We start from the raw sequence: 20,910 nt of genomic DNA on the forward strand, positions 1-20,910 counted from the left end.
TCCTCTGTCCTTAATGGCTCAGAAGATGTAAGTGTGTCTTCAAAAAAATATTCATAAGAGCTCTCCATAGATTTAGAGACACACTCCTGTTACACTGCTGGACAGTTTAAACAAGAAAGACACAGCAGAACCACCGATTTTTTTTCTTTTTATTCCACACAATGGAGAGTTAGAGTTTGAGTTTAGCTGGAGACGTGCGAATCAGATGAACTACTCCTTGTGTATCCAGTTTTATATTGTTAGCGTGTATGTTTGTGTTTCTATGTGTTTGATGTGACAATGGATGGATGGACGGAAGGACTGTGGTCTTTCTGTACTGTAACATACAAACTTATGTATTCTCAGATATGTATTCCCACACTCTGATACTGTTGTGGTTTGTCTACTCTTCCAGTGTTGCTGTACACTGTTAATAAGTTGATTTGACTTAAATAGAAGGCTGCCTTAAAACCACGATACAACTTCTTCAACGTCTTTGAGCACTTATTTTAAATGTGATATATCCCACAGACGTTGTTATAAACCTGTGCTTATGTCAACTTTGTCAGACAACAACATGGTCATAAAATAACCTATTGACTTCATAGGCAACCAGCCAGCATTTAACTATAGTGTGCTGAGACCAAATCTGCTCCAGCGTATTACTTCTTCGCTCAGATGTACGACACAGTGAACATGTCCAGAGAGAGCAGGTGGGAGGAGGGAAGAGCAGAGTTTAATGGGCGGTTGCTCGTCTCTGCAGGTTTCTCCAGAGCAGTGGGTCACTGCATCTGACTGTATCAGTGGCCAGTAGACGGTGTGGACATGATTGATTGTGACATGTGCAGGGCATTTTAATGTATCGCAATCCATGAGTTGCTTTCATGTGTAGAATTGGAATATGGATTTTTATCCAGCCTTACAGATGAGCCACTCAGTAGAACGATGGGAAACCTTGTTCCAGTTTGATGGGTCAGACACCACTGATTATTGGCCCACATAATCTGGGGATCCCTGTCTTTTGATGGGCTCTGGTGAGGAGAAAGCAGGTGTCGGGCCTCATGACACACAGCCTGAGTCGGTTTCGAACCCCGGCTGCTGTGGGGACTGAGCTTAAATGATATGCGCTCTACCACTGGGGTGCCCCAAGTGTCCCAGCTGACCAGTGAAACCTCGTTTTTCTTCAGGATGTTCATGCAGTCAGTTGTCATATTGGTCCTTGCTCATCGGATGAGGGTGAAAAAAATGCGATTTTGACGGAAACAGTGAAGACAACATCACGGTTGTTTTTCTTTGTCATGAAACGAACCCTGATCGTACAGACCAGTTGAGTCAATTAGCCAATCAGGAGTCAATAAGAATATTGAAGTCTGTTCAAATAAAAGATTTTAGTGAAGACATGATCCCTTCACAACATACTAAGGCCAAGTTGTATTTTTAAGCTTAGATAAGCTCAAGTATTTACTTAGACCATTTAAATAAGAACGTCATGGTCTGCCCTGAAAGGACTATTTCTGTTGGTTTTTGGACTCTTAATGTTTGTCAGTTTGTCTGTTTTGCTTCAGTTTGGCTTTGCAAAGTTTCCTGTGTCTCTTGCTCCCATGTTCCTAGTGTTTTTGGATTTTCTGTTTTGCCTGTGAAGATCCCACTGTTTGGATTATCTGGTTTCTGCTCCTGCTTAGTTTTTTTAGTTTTTTTTTGGATTGGTTGTGACTTCTTTGTTTCTAAAACAGCTTCCCCCCCAACAACTCCCTTTGTTTGTCTGCATCCTTAATGGAGTCTGGGTCTTTAAGACTTAAAAACCTGACAAAAAACTAAAAACATTTCTCATACAAACCCACAACATGCACAAATACACATAAAAATCATATTCAAACAGCGTATTTATACAGAAACCTGAGGCCAACCAAAATTCAATGAAGCGCCCACGTCAAAAGTTAAAGCTACTGCAAAATCAAACAAAATGTAACTGTGCTGGTGGTCTGTAATCATCATCATCATCTATATTTCCTGATTCCCACATTTACAGATGTACAGCACACTTCTCATGTGGCCATAGCAACAGCAGGCACATGCATTTGGTGTTTGACGCCTTGAGATCATGAGGTGTTCCTGAGTATAAAGTCTCCTTTTATCTTGGTAAAAGAAAGCTCAGATAACATAACTAAAGCCAGGATGTGGAGAGCCTGTGGAGATGGACAGAGAGAGAGAGAGAGAGAGAGAGAGAGAGGTTCGTCTGCAGCCAAAACTTATGTAACATGAAAGGCACTGGGCGCCACAGGTGTCGCACCTACACCAATCAGCTACCTGCAGAATAAAGATCCAAACCTCAAGAGACAGACTGATTCAGATGAAAAAAGTTTTTTCCCTTTCCTATAGTGTGTGATAGCTTTTTGTGAACGTAAATGGTCTACAGAGTCACAAGGCTCAAAGTACACGGAAAAGAGAGTAACTCCATCAGGGCAAAAAACACTTTTCTCATACCCTCATGAAACGCCCTCTTTGGGGGTCTAGGTCTTACTTCCTAGACCTATTAATGTCAATACTGTCCCTCAGTGCCAACCCCCTTCAACCTGGACCCCCCCCGCAAGCTTGGCACGGCTCCACAAGAGGCACACAACTCTTGAAGAGGAAGGCTAGCACTAGGTTCCGTTCTTTAGACTTGTAGCCATGCCGAGAAGACACTGCGCTTTCAATTAGTTCAAGAAATATACTTTGTATGCTCTGCAAAAAGTAGACCCGCAAGGAACTCAGTGGCTGGAATTCATTTTTTACCACGGTTCCCTCCACTTTGCCAACCATACTGCTGTGTAAAAGAGCCCTGAGGTCTAACAGAGCGTTTCAGACGGAGGCTGAATAAGTACAGTACAGTATAAGATGTACAGTATAAGAAAAATAATGTCTTTGTGGAACAGTGTAGCATGAAAATATATTTTGGCAGACACCAAGAATAAAATGATGAACAGTTAAAATGGCCGTAATAGGCCCCCTTTAAATTCTTAGTCCAAGCTGAAGCAGTCACCGCTAATTCAACTAAAGACAGCCGCACTGCTGTTACTGACGTGACCGGACTGATGAGCAGCGACTCTGTGGGAGAAGGTGAGCCACAAGCGACACACAGTGAAGATGATTTGTCTTTGAGACTAACAGGCTTTACAAATCAAATCCCACACAGACTGTGGTAATGTCCTCAGAGACAGTAATGACATTAGTCATGAGTCCAGTTCCTCCTGTGATCTGGTTAAACAGTAACTGGATGCAAAGTTCAGGAGGAGTATTTTATCCAATATGGTGGAGAGATTAGGAAACGTCCTGATAAAACATTGCATATATACATGTATATATATATATATATATATATATATATATATGACCTCAGCCCACCTCAGGGAAAGCAATCTGTGCACCCCCTGTACAGACTGTAGGAGACCATTTTCCAGCACAGAATGCTCAGAAGGAAAGCTAGCAACAGCCTCTACTTTCCTGAAACATTCAGCTAGTGTGGCGTCATTTTTATGCTGGAGTGAAAGGTTGCAGGGAAAAGAAAAATCCTTGATATCCTTGTCAGCTAGACGTGGAGCCTAATCTTCTTACTTTGACTGCCCGGCTCACTGACGTAGCACCTCCCCGGTGTCCTCTCTGTACCTATAACCATCACCTGCTCCCTCATCAGAATGATGGCTTGGTATATCAGTGGCCTGGCTATTGCTGTTACCTTTCTCTGAAAGTGGGACTGTATTTGAAGCCTTGGACTGGTAAAACAGGATCAGGTGGAACGGGATGGGGAATCTACAGGGTTTGGCCAAATGAAGCTGTCACAGAGCGCTGTCATAGATCCTCGTTGCTCAGTTTAGCCAGACCGTCAGCTTCAGGAAGAGTCCTGATTGTTCCAAACTTCTTCCATTTAAGGATGATGGACACCACTGTGCTTTTTAGAAACCTTTTTATTTTATAGCCTTCTCCAGAGCTGTGCCTCGACACAGTCCTGCCTCTGAGCTCTGCAGCCAGTTCCTTCACCTCATGGCTTTGTTTTTGCTCTGATCTGCGTTGTCAGATGTGAGACGTTATAGAGACAGGTGTGTCCTTTTCCACATCATGTCCATTCAGCTGAATTTACCACAGGTGGACTCCAATCAAGGTGTAGGAACATCTCAAAGGTGATCAAGAAAAGTGGGAGGAACCTGAGCTAAGTTTCAAAAGTCATAGCAAAGGGTCTGAATCCTTCAGTTTTTCCTTTTTAATACTTTGTCATTATGGGGTATTGAGTGTAGATTGATGTGGGAAACAATCATTTTGATGATTTTAGCATAAAGTTGCAACATAACAAAATATGTAAAAGGCGAAAGGGTCTGAATACTTTCGATCCGTAAATTACAAACTGATTTGCTGATAATCCATCAATACATGAACTGTGTGTGGCTGAGAAATATTCTCATGTGGTTTGTGGCCTTTCAGATCCACAACATCACTTGAAAATTATTTTAATTTCCCTTTCTGTTCAGTTTGTTGACTTTGTCCTCTGCCGCCATCTTTTATTCATCTCCTGTTGTCCCTCCCGCAGGGATGATTGTGCATTCACTGTAGCACAGCTCAGAGAGCGGAGGTCCAGCTGTTAGTGGCAGCTCTCCTCTGGCTGCGTGATGGAAATGCCAGAGGAGACTGAGAGATGAGATGCTGAGAGTCACTAATATGGCACATGGCCTCGGGATGAATGCATCCCTACAAAATAAAAATGTGAAGACCTCCAGCACATGTTCTTTATCACGCCGTCACACATACAGACATTCACCTGGTGGTGACGAATAACTATGAGAGGAACTCGATACTGTCTCCACTACTTGAAACTGATGTTAAATGCTGATGTCAGGAGGGTCTGCCAATGCGGGAGACGGGACTCCTAATGTGCTGCCTGAGAAGCCGAATTCAGGGAATAAATTCATGTTTTAGAGGTCCACTCTGTGACTCAAATCTTGTCTTTTGTAAATATAAACTAGAATAACTAGTGGTTGTCTGCCTCTGCCACTCAGAGTAAATTCTAATTAAATCCCTGTTTATCCAGTCATACAAATTATGAACCATTTGTGTAAAGTTTTGTCATAATTTCTGTGTGAAGTGTTTTGTGAGGTCACTGTGACCTTGACCTTTAAACTTTGACCTTTAGCCACCAAATTCTGTTCAGTTTGTCCTTAAGTCCAAATGAACGTTTTTATCAAATTTGAAGAAATTCCCTCAAGGCTTTATGAACATAATGCGTCACAAGGCCAAAAAAACTGGCCACATTTTGTGGCACCGTGACCTTGACCTTTGACCTTCGACCACCAAAATCTAGTCAGTTCATCCTCGAGTCCTAGTGAACGTTTACGCCAAATTTGAAGAAGTTTCGTCAAGGCGTTACTGAGATATCATGTCCGCAAGTCTGCATGTGTTCTTCCTCCATGCTTTAGTTTGTGCATTGCGACTCTTCTTTGTGTGTTACCACCTTCAAGTGAAGAGTCAGGGATGCATATCTGATCTGCATTTCTGCAAAGAAAACGGGCATCCGCTTGTGTAGACATGGCTCCACAGTGCTACTCGCAAAAAAATGTAATCTGGTACCTTTAAGTGTGTGTTCACTTGTCACAAGGTAGTTGGCCTGAGGGTCTCATGCATGAAACATTCCAAAGCCAATGTATTTGTGTGGAGCCGAAAACAGAAATGAATTGCGGGATATTCTTAGCATTGAATACCCTTATGAAGCAGCGTGGGTTAAGAGACGTGTGTGTTGACATGGTTTAGATGTATATATGAGTGACGGAGACGCTGCGCAGCAACAGTCAGTTTTCTCAAAGCAGTAACATAGAGGTATTCAGAGCTCACCACTCCCCAGGGTCTGCTGTGCCACACCAGTCCAGTACTGAGCAGCAATGACATTATGGAATCAGTCTACATATTAATCTCCAAACAAAGCCCCCTGGAGCAGCACCAGATGGACAAACATGATGCGTTAATACAACTTTTGCGTTCATCACGGGGCACACACTGGCCCAAAAAATCATTTTCATGCCTCCGTGCCGGCGACAGTCAGAACCCGAGGCATATTGTTTTCAGGTTGTCCGTCTGCACATACGTCCCATTCTCACGACACCTCAGTTACGCCTTGAAGGAACTTCTTCAAATTTTCAATTGGACTCATAAATGAACTGATTAGATTTTGGTTGCTAAAGGTCAAAGGTCAAGGTCAGGGTGACCTCACAAAACACAGTTCTGACTTTGTGGATGCAATATCTCTGCAACGCCTCGGGGGAATTTCTTCAAATTTGATCATCTGGACTCAAGGATGAACTGATTCGATTTTTGGTGGTTAAAGGTCAAGGGTCCCAATCACGGTGACCTCGCAAAAGATGATTCTAGCCTTGTGGACACAAAATCTCCAGAACTCCTCAAGGGACTCCAGTGCACGTGGGCCCTAAAACGTGGAGGTGTGAGGAAGTCTGCTCAAACACGGGGGATCTTCAGAGTGTCTGAGCAGCTTTCATAGCTTTCATGACTGTGTGGGTCCCTATCTTTGAATGCAGTATCCTATTCACCATAATCCAAACCCACAGATGGGTGACATTTCATATAGAAAATCCATCCTTATTCTCATATTGGACATTGTCATGATAAATGATTCAGCATTTCCTTTTAAAGGTGATATCTCTTCACAAAAAAATAAATAGAGAAAGAAATAAACCTTTTCATGGTGTGGGAGCTGCACATTTTGCTGCCCCTTGATCTGCAGCTTTAAACTTGTTTAAAAGTGTTTAAGTCAAGAATAACTCAAAATAATGTCAAAATATGATCAAATGAATCATCTGCCAGGCTGCGTCTGCGAGGTAAGCATCCTGGAAAAGCACAAAACTGATGCACACTGGAGAAATCAACCCTTGCCTCCTAGAAATTGTGTTAATATACAACTGAACTGCAACAGCAAATACGTTTTGGAGGGAATGTAAATGTGACCAGGTTACGTTTCACTGTAATAAGAAAATGTGGTTAATTTTACATATTGTTGCAAATACGTTGATATTGAACATATCAGTAAAATGTTCACGCACTGCGTCTGTGTGTTTGTGTGTTTGTTGACCCATCATCTGCTCACTGTCTGTAAATCTGTACTTCATGAAGCTGAATTTGAGCCACAGGTCACTGTCACTTAAACATAAGCAAATCTTTTTTGGGGGGTTTGCTGAAATGACTGATGTAGGCCTACTCTCATTTTTCATTGGGAGGCTACTTTTCACATCGAATAGGTTGTTTTTTCTTTGTTAAAATAAAAGGGCCAGCTCAATAAGCTCTGTTGTTTGCCACTGTGCTGTTTTGATGGGAGTGTTACGTTTTGTTCTTTCCCCAACTCTTTTATCCCACAGTATTTGTGTAATTATTTACAGACCAAAATAAATTTTCATTTCAAACATTTCTATTTTATAGCACTCCACAACTCAGAGGCATAAATTACGAATAAACTCATTCTTAGCCTTACATACCAACACACACTTTCATACACAAAGACCTTTAACTGCTATTTTTTGTTGTGAAATCACATATGGACATCTCATCTTTCCTCATAGAGGAGCTTTTGAGTGTAAACTGCATGAATTAAAGTTGCTATTTGAATCCAAGCTGCTGTAAACGAGAAGCTTACATAGTGTATGTCTGTTATTAAAGGTGACAGGTGAGCTGCAGATACAGGACGTCAGGAGGATGAGACATAGAAACTGATGAGATGAGAAAAAAGCACAGCACACACAACATGATTTCACTCCATTACAGCTTTGTTGTGTGATATTTCATGTGTAAGTCTTCACTCTGGCCTCATGCTCGTGTTAACATGCAGCTCAAAGCAGTCTGACAAATCTCACTTTGTTAACAGACAGTGCTGAAATACACAGTAAAGTCAGTATGTGGGGCCATCATTCTTGTATATATAACACAACATGTAGTATATTATATATAATTAATAGTAACATTGCATGTGTACAAATATTAAACACACCTATATGATGAATTTCTATATGATATAAAATGTTGTGATCATATATGTAAACGACATATATTCAGTTTATATATGCAAGTTTATTAAAACAACAAACATATAAAAATTCTATATGCTTATGTATGTTTCTCATTGGTTTAAAACATGTTTATTTTACTATTCTAGGAAAGTGGTCTCAGACTTTTGGACCCTACTGTTTATAATATCAACATATATCGACGGGCTTTGGGATGAATATATATTTATGTAACAATACAGTCTACAATACAAGCATACATACAAAACCATACATATTTGCATGGGCTAGACATATATGTCTGTATATGAAATTGTTCCAATTTAAAAAAAAAAATGTAATAGGTTTCATATTAATTTTTACATTTATTTTTACTTTATATGTACATATATTTCATTTATGGAAATTCAATATATGCACATATATTCGATTTGCATATGGGATCTAATACAAAACCTGCACTCCAGCTGTTAACATCAGCTATAACAGGTTTACAGTATAAAAGCATAGAAATAAGCAACCTGGGTCCCATTTTCCAAAAGCATTTTATTAAGGCTTATATGATCTTATTGTAGAGGGCCACCATCGTCACAGCCTTCAGAGGCTTTTGGAAAACAGGTTAGTCATAACTGCACTGGCACATCATCATATTATTTTTTGTATTGTTTTTGTTCAGGCGTTCATGTAGGTGTTGTGTACATTAAAATATCTAGATGGGAATGATTCGCATTTATTTACAATCTGTGGAGGTGTAGCCTTTAATATGCGTGATCACATGTCAAACACAGAGTGAAAAAATAACTACATCCTGTGTGGTGTGTGTATATGAAGTACTATGTGGGTGTCTTCAGTATTTTATCTACATTAAACTGTATGTTCACAGGAGAGATTTAACACACCTATGACAGCTCTACACACACACACACACACACACACACACAGAGGAAGTAGTTTCACTTGCAGGAGATTCCTTCCCATCATTTCATACCGCTCATCCTGTATATGTATGAATGTATGAGGCTGGAGGCTGTGTGAGTCTCAGCTATGAATGTTTCATAAATGTAAAGTAAAGCCGCACTTAGGGGAGATGCATTTATAACACACTTTAAATACTGTACTTTAGCAGGAAGCACTTCAGAGATTACAAATACACCATGAACACAGGTCAGAGGGAGAGAAAGTAAATCAAGATATATGTTCAGAACTGTACAGAGGGCAGAATGTAGACACGTCCACGAGTTTCTCTTTTTGAAATGAATTATACCTATTATGTCTAAAATGCTACAGGGAGTTTGGGCCGCCGGTGAACGAGCAAAGGGCTCAACAATACAAGACAGTGACAGACTCTAACCACCTGGTGATCTCAGGTACTGGGTGTGCCAGCTCCTGAAATCACCAGCTGGTCTTACCTTCCCTAATTTCTCCTCTAAAAAATGTTAAATCTAAATTTGATGTCACAGTAGCAGTTGTTATTGTGCACACTTGGTTTATGTCCTCCACAATCTGCTGCTGCATGCTGGGACTTCTTCCATCCTGGATAAAATGGACAGAGCAAGAACACTTGTACCCTGACTCAGACTGTGACTGCTGATGTTTCACTAGACCGTGAGAACACAAGAACAGACTAGAACCCAAACTTTTTTTAATGCCTCCGCGCCGGTGACAGGAGGAGACGGAGGTGTTATGTTTTCATTCTGTCCGTCTGTCTGCCTGCCCGTGCGTATGCGTACGTCCCATTCTTGTGAACGCGACATCTTAGAGACGCTTTGAGGGAACACAAACATTAATTTGGACTCAAGGATTCGATTTTTTTCGTGGTCAAAGGTCACTGTGACCTTGCAAAACACTTTTTTGGCCAAATGTGAATTGGCACAAACATTCATTTGGACTTAAACAACAGAATGATTAGAATTTGGTGGTCAAAGGTCAAAGGTCAAGGTCACTGTGACTTCACAAAACACATAACTCACAATTCATTCACTAATTGTGACACAATTTAACTCAAATATCCATAAGGATAAAAATGAAGTGATATTTCATGGTCAGGTCAAAGTCACTGTGACATCATAATGTTCTGCAAAACTCTCAGCTCAGGAGGGGGAGATTGTTATAAATATTTCCTGCAAATTGGCTGGTTGGCTTTTTTGTTTTTTACACTGTCAAAAACAGCAAATCAGACAACCGAAGACAAACAGGAAAAGCACAGATGGAAATAAAGTGTCCTTGTCACATAGGGATGAATCGCAAAAATGTTTATTAACTGCAGAGCTTACAAAACGGGTGACAAGGAGACACGGGGGATAACAACAGCCACGACATGAACAGGCAACATGAACAGACCGAGGACAAACCAGACATGAACAGACAAAGGGGAGCACAGAGACTATATAGACATAAGGGAGGCAAGGGTGATAGAACACAGGTGAAACACATTAGGGCGGGGCAGACAATCACCAAACAGAGAAACGGGACCAAGACAGGAAGTAAAAACAACACAAGAAAACCAACTACAAAAGTCCAAACATAAATTCAAACCTAAAATGTCCACCATGGCAAACCATGACAGACCTAAAAACTCAGGAAGCACTCTCTCTGGAAGTGGATCGCCTCACTGGAAGGTAGCCATGTCACTTTTGTCACAAATTCCAACTTGTGCATTTGCTGCTTTGACAAGTCAAACTGTGAGCTGTGGAAAAAGTCTTTTCCCCCTCTACAGCACATCTGAGTGAGCTACAACTCAAACATCCCCCGGCCATTACTGAGCTGCTGTCCCCCAGGTGCGATGCATCAGCGGCTAATTACAAGTCAAAGCTTTCTGCCCCATGTCACTTATCAGACCTGCAATAATAGACATCATAATTAGCCTGGGAAATACAGCTGCAGCTAATATATGAGAGATGGGTAAATTTGATTGAGGTATGCTTATGAGTAAGCATGCATAATAAGGATTATCAGTGTTTGGTAAATGGCAGATTATCAGTCCAGATGGAGACATCTGTGACAGGTGATGAAAGCCTTGCACACTACATCAGTACAGATAAAAAAAAAAAAAAGTCTCCTTTATTGTCATGCCAAAACTTTCCCTAGAACAAAACACACAAACAACCTTCACGCAGCACGAATCTGCCCTCAACAAAATAAAAGCTGAGAGCATGATGCACAGCTTCCTGAGAATTCCGCCTCTAAATTCAAGGACAGGATGGATGGTGTAATAACAGCTCCTGCCAAATGAAATGACATATTCAAAGAGACAGAGCCAGAGATTCAATTGGAAAAAAAAAAAAAAAAAACAAAGGAAATGAAAAGTAGTTTTACCAAGAATGACGGATGTATGCCATGAGTCAAAACTCATTCTGCCAAAAAACGAAATAAAAAAAAAAGTCTCGTTTGAAAACTAAGAACATGTAGTGACAGCACAAGCTCAGTAAAGTCAGAAACCACTGGACGTAAAGCTGCATCGACTTTTCTGGCCACTTTGGGACGTCAGAACAAGCTGAAAACAGTTGTTTTGGTGACCTTGTTAGCAAACGGTATATTTACAAACCCAGCGGACACAGAGTAACGTCACCATTCATATGGAATCATCTTCTGATCAATTTAACTCCACTCCCTCTCTTTTAGCTCTGTTTTGGGTCACAAGTGCACCTACGCTGAAAATATTCAAACTATAGTGCAGGCATACACTTTAACTGATATTTAATAGCAGGTATTATTGTGAAGGCCCCTGTAATCAGATGTCATCATCCAGATAACATTTCCAGATACAAATCTACGGTGGCCCTGAGAGCTCAACGCAATGCAACTTAAGAAAACACGTGCAAATACACAAATCTCATGTTAACACCAGGTGGAAATAGATCTGAGATGTGAGTTACAGAAGGTTTCTACCACCACATAGAGACAACACACTCAGAATAATGTAGAAATGTGTAGGTTATTTCAGTAACAACAGCTGGTGTCCTTAACCAGCCTTAGCAAATATCCATCTCATTTACAGAGAGACAATCACTCATTCAGGGTAAGTAAGTAGGCAGCAGAAAAAGAGTCTGATGAATGTATATGGAGCCATCACTTCACATACGTACAGAAGTCCTATAAATTGATATTTAATGCTTAGATTAGTGTGTGTCAAACAGGCAGACTAGAGTCTGGCTGCAGTCTCAGCATGAGGAGGCTCAGCAGGAGACTGGATCAATCCACTTGTCTACTGTATATTCTCACCTTTGATGAATTATTTCCATGCAGCTTCACTTTTTCCTCTGCCTTCCCTGTCTCCACTCAACATGAAACATTAAAAGCTGTTTCTGTAATACAAAGACAGACTCACAGGTTCGAGCGGTGAGCTCGTGTTTGTAAGAGACGAGGGACAAATAAGAGGAAAACAAGTGTTTGTGTGATATCAGCCCACATGTCCGTCGATGGGTAAAGTGGAAAACAAGCATATCCACTGAACGTCAGGCTGTTTATTTTCAATACACGTCCTTATAGGCATCATATTTCCCCAAATAAATGAGCATGTTTTATTTTGGGACATTCCCTCCTCTGCGCTTCTCTCTGTTTGTCATCTGGCAATACACTGAAGCACAGGAGATGCGTTTGAGTGACACACCAATTAGTGATCATGTGACTGGAAAGGCATGGAGGCAGGAAAATAGTGTTTTTACTGTACAAAAATAACTGTGTTTTTAAAGCATGTACATTATGGTTCATTAGACCATCACTGTCCTCATGTTCAGATTCTTTCAGTCATAATAATGATGTGGCTCTGGAGACAGCAGAGTGGATTAGATGGTGCACCATACTGAACACAGACCGAAATATCTCAACAATTATTGGCTGGATTCGTGTTCCCAACAGGATGAACTGGAATAACCCCCAACCCCCAATGTCAATCTCTAAATTTATTGTTTTATCAAATGTAGAGAGGGAAGAGGAAGAGAGAGGAGCTTGATGCATCATGGGATGTCCCCTGGCAGTCTAGGCCTAAAGCAGCATGTCTAAGGGATGAGTCAGCCCTATAAGCTTTATCAAAAAGGAAGGTTTTAAGCCTAATCTTAAATGTAGGAAGCACAAGTGGGTCTCTTTAAGATCTTTAAGATATGATGGTGTCTGACCACTAACAGCTTTGTGGATGAGGTAAAGGATTTTAATTTCTACTCTGGATTTTACAGGCAGACAGTGAAGCTAACACAGGAGAGATATGATCCCTTTTCTTAGTTTTAATGCCTCTGTGCCAGAGAGCAGATATTGTTGTTTTCGGGTTGTCCGTCCATCTGTCTCTCCATCCATCCATCCCATTCTCGTGGACACAATATCTCAGTAACGCCTTGACTGAACTACTACGGAATTCCACTTTGATGGTCAAAGGTTAAAGGTCAGTTTGACCTCACAAAACAACTTTTAGACATTACTCAAGACTTTACGCAGCAATTATGACAAAATGTCATATGACTCTGGATAATAAGGGATGTAATCTGTAACTAGTCTGTTGGCGGAGGCACGCAGCCATGAGGCAGTAATTGTAGTTATCAGTGCACTTGCAGAAGAGTCTTTAGAGGCTGGATTGCAATAATCCAACCTACAGGTAACAAAAGCATGGACTAGTTTTATGCATCAGCATGTATCTGATGTTTGTAATGCGTAGGTGAAAAAAAAAAGGCCGTCCTTGAAATTTGTTTTATATGGCAGTTGAAGGACACACCTTGGTGCCGGAGGCCGGGGCAATTCCATCTAGAGTAAGTATATCATTAATAGTGATAATGTGTTTCTGAATTGTTTGTGGCCAAGCACAATAACTTCATTTTGGTTCAAGTCTAACAGCAGAAAGTTGCTGGTCATACAGGTCTTTTTGTCCTTATTGCGACCCCTGAAGTTTAGCCACTTCAACAGCATCACAAACTAAAGTCTTTAACACAGTTTCAACAAAAACAGAAACATTACAACCTTCATGAAGGAGGGTTTCTTGTAGGACTTTATTTTCATTTTATTTTATTGTATTAGGCTGCATTCATTTTAGTTAGGTGTTCCTAATAAAATGACAGCTGAGTGTATAACCATATTACAAGTAAAGCCTGCAAGCATCAGGCTTGTATGGCTCTCCAGACCTTATTGTGGAGATTCTATAACATTGAGTTTTTTCATTGAAGCCAAATGTAAAAGTGGTTTAGAGAGACTCTCTCTGCACTGTCTGTTGTTCGTGTCACAGCCACTGTGACATGATATATGCACAAATAAATAATGCAAAGATGGAATGGCACATTGCTGAGTCCCACTCTCTCTCATCTGACTTCCTCTTTTCATCCTTCCATCACTCCCTCCAGCTTCCATCCTCCTCTCATCCTTTACTTTTGAAATTCATTTCCCCCTCTCTCCCTCTCTGTGTATTTACATGCATATATGTTCCCCTCCCATCTGTAACATGATGCTGGAGATGGCTTCCCTCTCAGATGGTAGCAGTGTAAATAATGGATCCACGGTGCTGACAGCTATACAGTATGGTGCTGTTGCAGAGCGGCTAATGGCAGAGGTCAGGCAGTGGAGATGAAAGAGGAGGACAGAAACCACATGGACAGGATTTAAAGCCGCCTGACAGCAGACTGATAAAACCCTGCAGGAGGATAAAACCGTGCTGATGAATCTTCTGCAACAGATGAGATGTATTTGAAGTGACGGTGCCAAATGATATTATCAACAATCTGTGGAGGCTTTTCTCCCACGGTTGGCCTGGCAATGCTTTGCTAGTTTGTTAGTTTGAAACATTTCTGAATTGCAGTGTAGAAGAATATTAACTCAAAATAAAAGAACTACTGGGTTATGCCATTTTTCTAAGTAACTAAAAATGGTTAATTAAAAAAGTAAATTTGAACATTTGTACGTGTATATTAAATATATATACGTATAGATGTGTCTATAAGGAAGTTTATATGTCCCACCCCATAATCTGATCACCATGAAACTCAGTCAACCATGTTCATATTCCCAGAAGGAGAGCTTTATGGATTTAATTTTACCCTCTGTACAAACATTTTTACAGTCACACACCAAGTTTCTGATGTCAGACTCCAGTCCACACCATCTGAGACACAGGACGCCCTGTGTGTGTGTGTGTGTGTGTGTGTGTGTGTGTGTGTGTGTGTGTGTGTGTGTGTGGCTTCTTTTGATTAATTTCTTTTTGACAAACACCATATCACCTCATTGAAAAGAAATTAAACAAAGAGAATATAGTATGTAAGTAAGTTGTAGACAGTATATGACTAAATGGATTGTCCATAAGAACTAGAGAAGAAGAATTCCTTTACATTGACCTGACTAAACTACATCATTGTCAGCCATCTCACCGATGAATGTCAGCTCAGCTGTGATCTACAGGTGTATATTACTTCCTGGTTAGAGGAATTGTCACCATTGCCAATGGACTAGGCTGGGGATAGAGTGAGATAGAGTGCAGCTGGGGGCAACAGGTGAGGACAGTGAGGCTGATTAGGAGGTGTGGCAGAGTGGAGAGTGAGACAGAGGCATAGCAGGCTGTGACACATATACTGTATGTATGAAAGGGGATATATTATTATCACATATATACATCCTCTGGATATATGAAAATATAAGTTTATAAAATATACCCATAGTAACATTTGTATATATATTGAAAATATCTATATCCTATGATGAACTGTAAAACCACAAACAGTTGTCTCTACATTTCTGTTTGTGTATGCGTTAAACAAATGAAATTCAGAGCTGTACAGATATTGGTAGGGGCAACTTTCACTTTCTACAGCGCCAGGGAAGCCGTTTCCCTCTGCTTGATTATTAATGTTAAGCTAAGCTAGTTAGCTGCTGGCTGTAGTTGCAACCATATCTGCAAACAAGGTTGATAGTCAGTGGAAACAAATCTTTGAAATGAACAGAAACTGCAAAGTGAAATTCCTACCTCTCCCCCAAAATAACCTGACGAAACTGTGGAAGAAAACCCTGCTGCCCCATTTACATCAATGAGGGTAGACTAAATATTAGTAGCACCTCTTAATATGATGCAATGCAGCTCAACAGAAGCTGCAGCCTCCACCTCTCTAAAACAGTTTCAACAAGCGCTGAATATTATAATCTTCATGAAGGGAGGATTTAGACTGTTGTAGTCAGGTGGCAGCTGAGTGTGTAAGCCTGAAACTTGGGGCCTGGACGGATCATGAAAGATATAGTTCAACAGTTCAAGATTTAAGCAGCTGCAGAGATTCAAAACAGTTTACCAGAGACACAGGAACAAGTGTTTCCCTTTCAGCTTGTTATATTTATCGACTGGAGTCCAGCTGTGATTAGCATGTGTTTGTCTGACCCTTCCACCAGCTACAGAGGGTTTGTCATTTAGCCAGCAGCTGCAGGTGACACATTCAACAAGTGCTAACAAGACCAACGAGTGTATGTCAGGACCAAACACACACGCAGTTAACACACATTTCAACACAGGCCAGGCCTCAGCTACCAGAGGGGAAGCAACACCTTGCTTCTGTAGTCCAGACAGACCAGACCGCTCACTTCCTGTGTGAGAGAAGTGCTCCAGTTCTCTGAGCCAGAGAAAGCAGCATCAAGCATTCACTTCTACTACCACTGTCATCATTATTGCTCTCTCCATTCAGCATGAAGTTCTGAACAGTTTGAAGCTGGAGTAGGCAACTTTGTAAGATAAGGTACCAGTTAGGAGATGGGTCCACTGTTAAGTCTCACATTCACCTAGAAACCTGTGGAGCTGTGGCCACAGGTGTAATATCATCATGTGACATTATTTCCGTGCTGTCAGTGTCTCACTTCTGGAGACAAACGCTTTAGGGTTGGCACTGTGCACCCTAGTGAATCTCAGCATACTTCAGTGTGCTTGCAGCCAAACTAGGGACCAAAGGTGTGTCTGTGGCTTGCAGTGCCTCGCGCACCTGCAAATAGGGTAGGATCATACACAGATAGGCTGTTTAGGCATTTCAAAATGTAGTCATTTAGGGCTTTCATTTCTTAATCTGGCAGCGCGACACAGAGCAAAGTCAAGTGAACCCTACCCAGTTCGCTGAGGACGTGCCATGAGCACTTATACCTGTCCACTTGTGATCAGATAATAAGACAGAGACATTTTCACACGTGTCATGACGCATGGACAGGTTGGGAATGCTGTGGAGAGATCTTCTCAGGGGAAACATCTTGAGGTCTTTTCACCTTTTATGTGTCAAAGATCTTATGATTGTCATATTCTCTGTGTATAATAGTGACCTGCTTTGTTGGTCACACATTGATCCATAAACATCTGCTCTTAACTACCAGATTAGTGCGTGTACAACTTCTCAAAACCAGGTCCCACCGAGATTTGAACTCGGATCGCTGGATTCAGAGTCCAGAGTGCTAACCATTACACCATGGAACCACTACACTCCTCTTTCAGACTATAGTGCGACAGTTCGAAACGTGAACCACCAAGATTATGCATCGCAGTTGGTATCAACCTTGTGATAAGATTGTGACATTATTGCTGAAATTTAGCACCAATAATCTTATTTTTTTACACTCTGTGCAGTTTTTTAGAGAATAAAAGTGGAACAAATGAAATGCAAAATCCAGGGGTTACGGATAGAAGACTTAACAGTCATTCAGAGTGTTGGGATTAAAGCCTATGGTAGAGGACATCAGTTAATTAGGCAATCCAGGACACATTTGTGTTCACACTGCTGAAGGTATGTAGAGAACACCTTCTCCACTGTGAGATCAGGTCTTAACTACATCCACAATATGTCTTGGGTGTGTTCACACTTGTACTTTTAATTAAGTTAAGTACTTTCATCCCCTTCAAACAAAGGACTCTTCACGTCATTATGCATGGACAGTTTGGGAATCCTGTGGAGAGATCTTCTAAGGGGAAACATCTTGAGATCTTTTCACCTTTTATGTGTCAAAGATCTTATGATTGTCATATTCTCCATGTATAATAGTTACCTGCTTTATCGGTCATACGTTGATCCATAACTATCTGCTGTTAACTGCCCGATTAGTGCCTGTACAACTTCTCAAAAGCAGGTCCCACCGAGATTTGAACTCGGATCGCTGGATTCAGAGTCCAGAGTGCTAACCATTACACCATGGAACCACTACACTCCTCTTTCAGACTATAGTGGGACAGTTCGAAACGTGAACCACCAAGATTATGCATCGCAGTTGGTATCAACCTTGTGATAAGATTGTGACATTATTGCTGAAATTTATAAGTTTATAAAAAAAAAAAAAAGTATAAATAAGTGGAACAAATGAAATGCAGAAATTCAGGGATAGAAGACTTTACAGGTATTCAGAGTGTTGGGATTAAAGCCTGTGATAGAGGACATCAGTTAATTAGGCAATGCAGGACACATTTGTGTTCACACTGCTGAAGGTATGTGGAGAATACCTTCGAACGTGGTCTGTTCTCATATCTTAACTACATCCACAATGATCCACAATGTGTCTTGGGTGTGTTTACACTTGTACTTATAGCTGTCCAATTGGGCTAAGATGATGAGACATTGTCATATGGATACCTTAAACAGCAGGTCTGTATACTTTCCGTGTGTAGCTATATTCCAACTTTAAGTTAGGTTCCACTGAGATTTAAATTCAGATCACTGGATTCAAAGTCCAGAGTGCTAACCATTACACCATGGAACCACTTGACCTGCACTGGGAATACCTCACGACCACCCAGGGGCAACAATAAAACTTTGCCCAGGAGAGGGATGTCAGAGCTGCTTTTAGAGAGAAGAGATCATAGATCATACCGAAGTTCAGTAAATCAGGATGTGGAGAACAACTTTGAATGTGGTCTGGGTATGTTTACACTTGTACTTATAGCTGTCCACTGATCAGATCAGATGAAACAGAGACATTGGCACATGGATATCTTAAACAACAACTCTGTATGCTTTTTGAGTGTATCTATAGTCCAACTTTAAGTTAGGTTCCACTGAGATTTGAACTCAGATCACTGGATTCAAAGTCCAGAGTGCTAACCATTACACCATGGAACCACTTGAAAAACCACTGAGAATACCTCAATATGACCCAAGGGCAGCAATAAAACTTTGCCTGGGAAACAATATATTACTTACAGGCACAGAGGCACACACTGCAGTGGGATTCTGGACAGGGACTGAAGCTTGAACTGTCTCAGGGACTGGAGCCTGTAAGAGAATAACATTTGTTAAAATGAAATCACAATTTACAACACAATCAAACCTTAAATTATTATTTCATACAGCCAATATTTTTGAGGTTTCATGTGTCATTTCTGATATGAAGAGCTTTTGATACTGTTCATAACCTTGCAGAAAATAATGTGTAGAAATACAAATACTTAAACTGTATTTGAAAAGTGGGTTGTATCATTACTTACTGGGACAGCAATGCTGGCTGGAGAACTGGTGGTTGGCTCGGTGGGATCGGTGACTTGGGTCTGTAAAACATTCAGTCTAAGTAACTTGTATTAAAAACTCAAATTAAACAGTTGCTATTTGATCTCTACTTACCTTTGTTACTTTTCTGGCAGCACCGAGGTTTGGCTTTGCTGCCGCGACATGCGCACCACCAAATCTTGGCTTGTTAAACTGAAAGGCAACAAAGCAAAGGGCCATGTCATGAGAGGGCTATATTGTCAAACTATCATTCAGTGAACAAAACATTTATAGTCAATTTGTGAAGAGTGTGAATAATTTTCTAAATACCATTGCCAAATTTAATGTTGGTCGCTTCTTAATGACATCACTGCCAGCTGAACCTTGTTGATCCACGGCGCCATGGAGAACAGGGCTCGCTGTTGCTGTCTGTTGCCCGTGGATCCCTGGGCAATATTCGCTGCAGCTGGCTGTTGGTGTAAGATAGAGTAGAAACATCACTAATTAGTTTGTGAACCTTTTATAAATATACACTGATATATAATACCATTGACAAATTCAGTGTTGGTTGCTTCTTATGAACCTCGCCGCCTGCTGAACTTTGTTGCTCCGTGGCACCATGGAGAACTGGACCCATCGTCTGTTGCCCTGCCGATCCCTGTGCAACATTTGCTGCAGCTGGCTGTTCCTTTATGACAAAGTAGACATGCAACTAATTAGTTTGTGAACATATGTATGCACACACTACTTGAGTTGTAAATTGACCAGTGTTACCTTCTGAGTGTGGAATCCACACATACATGTCCTCACACCACCCAACAAAGATCTCTGTCCATGTGACATCCATGGATACTTCTCAATCTAAAAATAACAGTTAGTATATACACCTTTTGATACAGGTCATGCCACTTCTTCTGCCTGGGAGCTGGCCTGTTTCCCTGGCTGGCAGGCCAGGCCCCAGCGCCTGCAAACTTCCTCAGGCGTGGCATCCACTCTGAGTCTGTCATCGCCTTGTGGGATTTTGATTTTGAAGACAGTGCCTTTGGTGACATAAATGCATGAACATTTTTAAAATGCATGAAAACAACATAAGTGCATGACAATGAGGGCAGGTTCATTGGCCTTTTAATATTGTAATAACCCTATAAAACCCCAGGGGTCGCATAAAAGTGCTTTCCAGGTGAAAACTGAAAATTTCGTCATTGTAGATTCCTAAGTGAATCAAAATGGCAACATGACACAATGACATTCACTTCACTTCCATATTACGTAAAACAGCACTGTGATAAATATGTAAATACTCACCATTCGCTGTATTCACAGATAACCCCCCAAAAACCCACTTAAGATAACTCTGTTATGATTTCATAAAACTTTGACCTGACTTAATAGATAATATTAGCATTCGTCGGCTGACACGTACAGGACGTACGAAATTCAAACCATTTAACGGAGCGCGTTTGTAACGTAAATAGCCTAATAAATAAACATGACAACATGACACA

The 20,910-nt window shown here is 40.9% G+C and overlaps 4 non-coding genes across 4 annotated transcripts; all 4 read right to left on the bottom strand.

The window, feature by feature from the left end:
- Window positions 1–17,340: 17,340 nt before the first annotated feature.
- Window positions 17,341–17,412, bottom strand: trnaq-cug (transfer RNA glutamine (anticodon CUG)). Its single transcript has one exon. It is a non-coding gene; the product is annotated as a tRNA-Gln (tRNA).
- A 645-nt stretch (window positions 17,413–18,057) lies between these two features.
- trnaq-cug (transfer RNA glutamine (anticodon CUG)) lies at window positions 18,058–18,129 on the bottom strand. The gene has a single exon. It is a non-coding gene; the product is annotated as a tRNA-Gln (tRNA).
- A 482-nt stretch (window positions 18,130–18,611) lies between these two features.
- On the bottom strand, window positions 18,612–18,683 carry trnaq-uug (transfer RNA glutamine (anticodon UUG)). Its single transcript has one exon. It is a non-coding gene; the product is annotated as a tRNA-Gln (tRNA).
- Window positions 18,684–18,970: 287 nt separating this feature from the next.
- Window positions 18,971–19,042, bottom strand: trnaq-uug (transfer RNA glutamine (anticodon UUG)). Its single transcript has one exon. It is a non-coding gene; the product is annotated as a tRNA-Gln (tRNA).
- Between the last annotated feature and the right edge of the window lie 1,868 nt (window positions 19,043–20,910).

The sequence above is a fragment of the Seriola lalandi genome, unplaced genomic scaffold (genome assembly GCF_002814215.2).
Source record: "Seriola lalandi dorsalis isolate HSWRI2012SDOR001 ecotype SW California unplaced genomic scaffold, Sedor1 jcf7180002054688, whole genome shotgun sequence".
In the NCBI taxonomy this organism is placed as follows: Eukaryota; Metazoa; Chordata; class Actinopteri; order Carangiformes; family Carangidae; genus Seriola; species Seriola lalandi.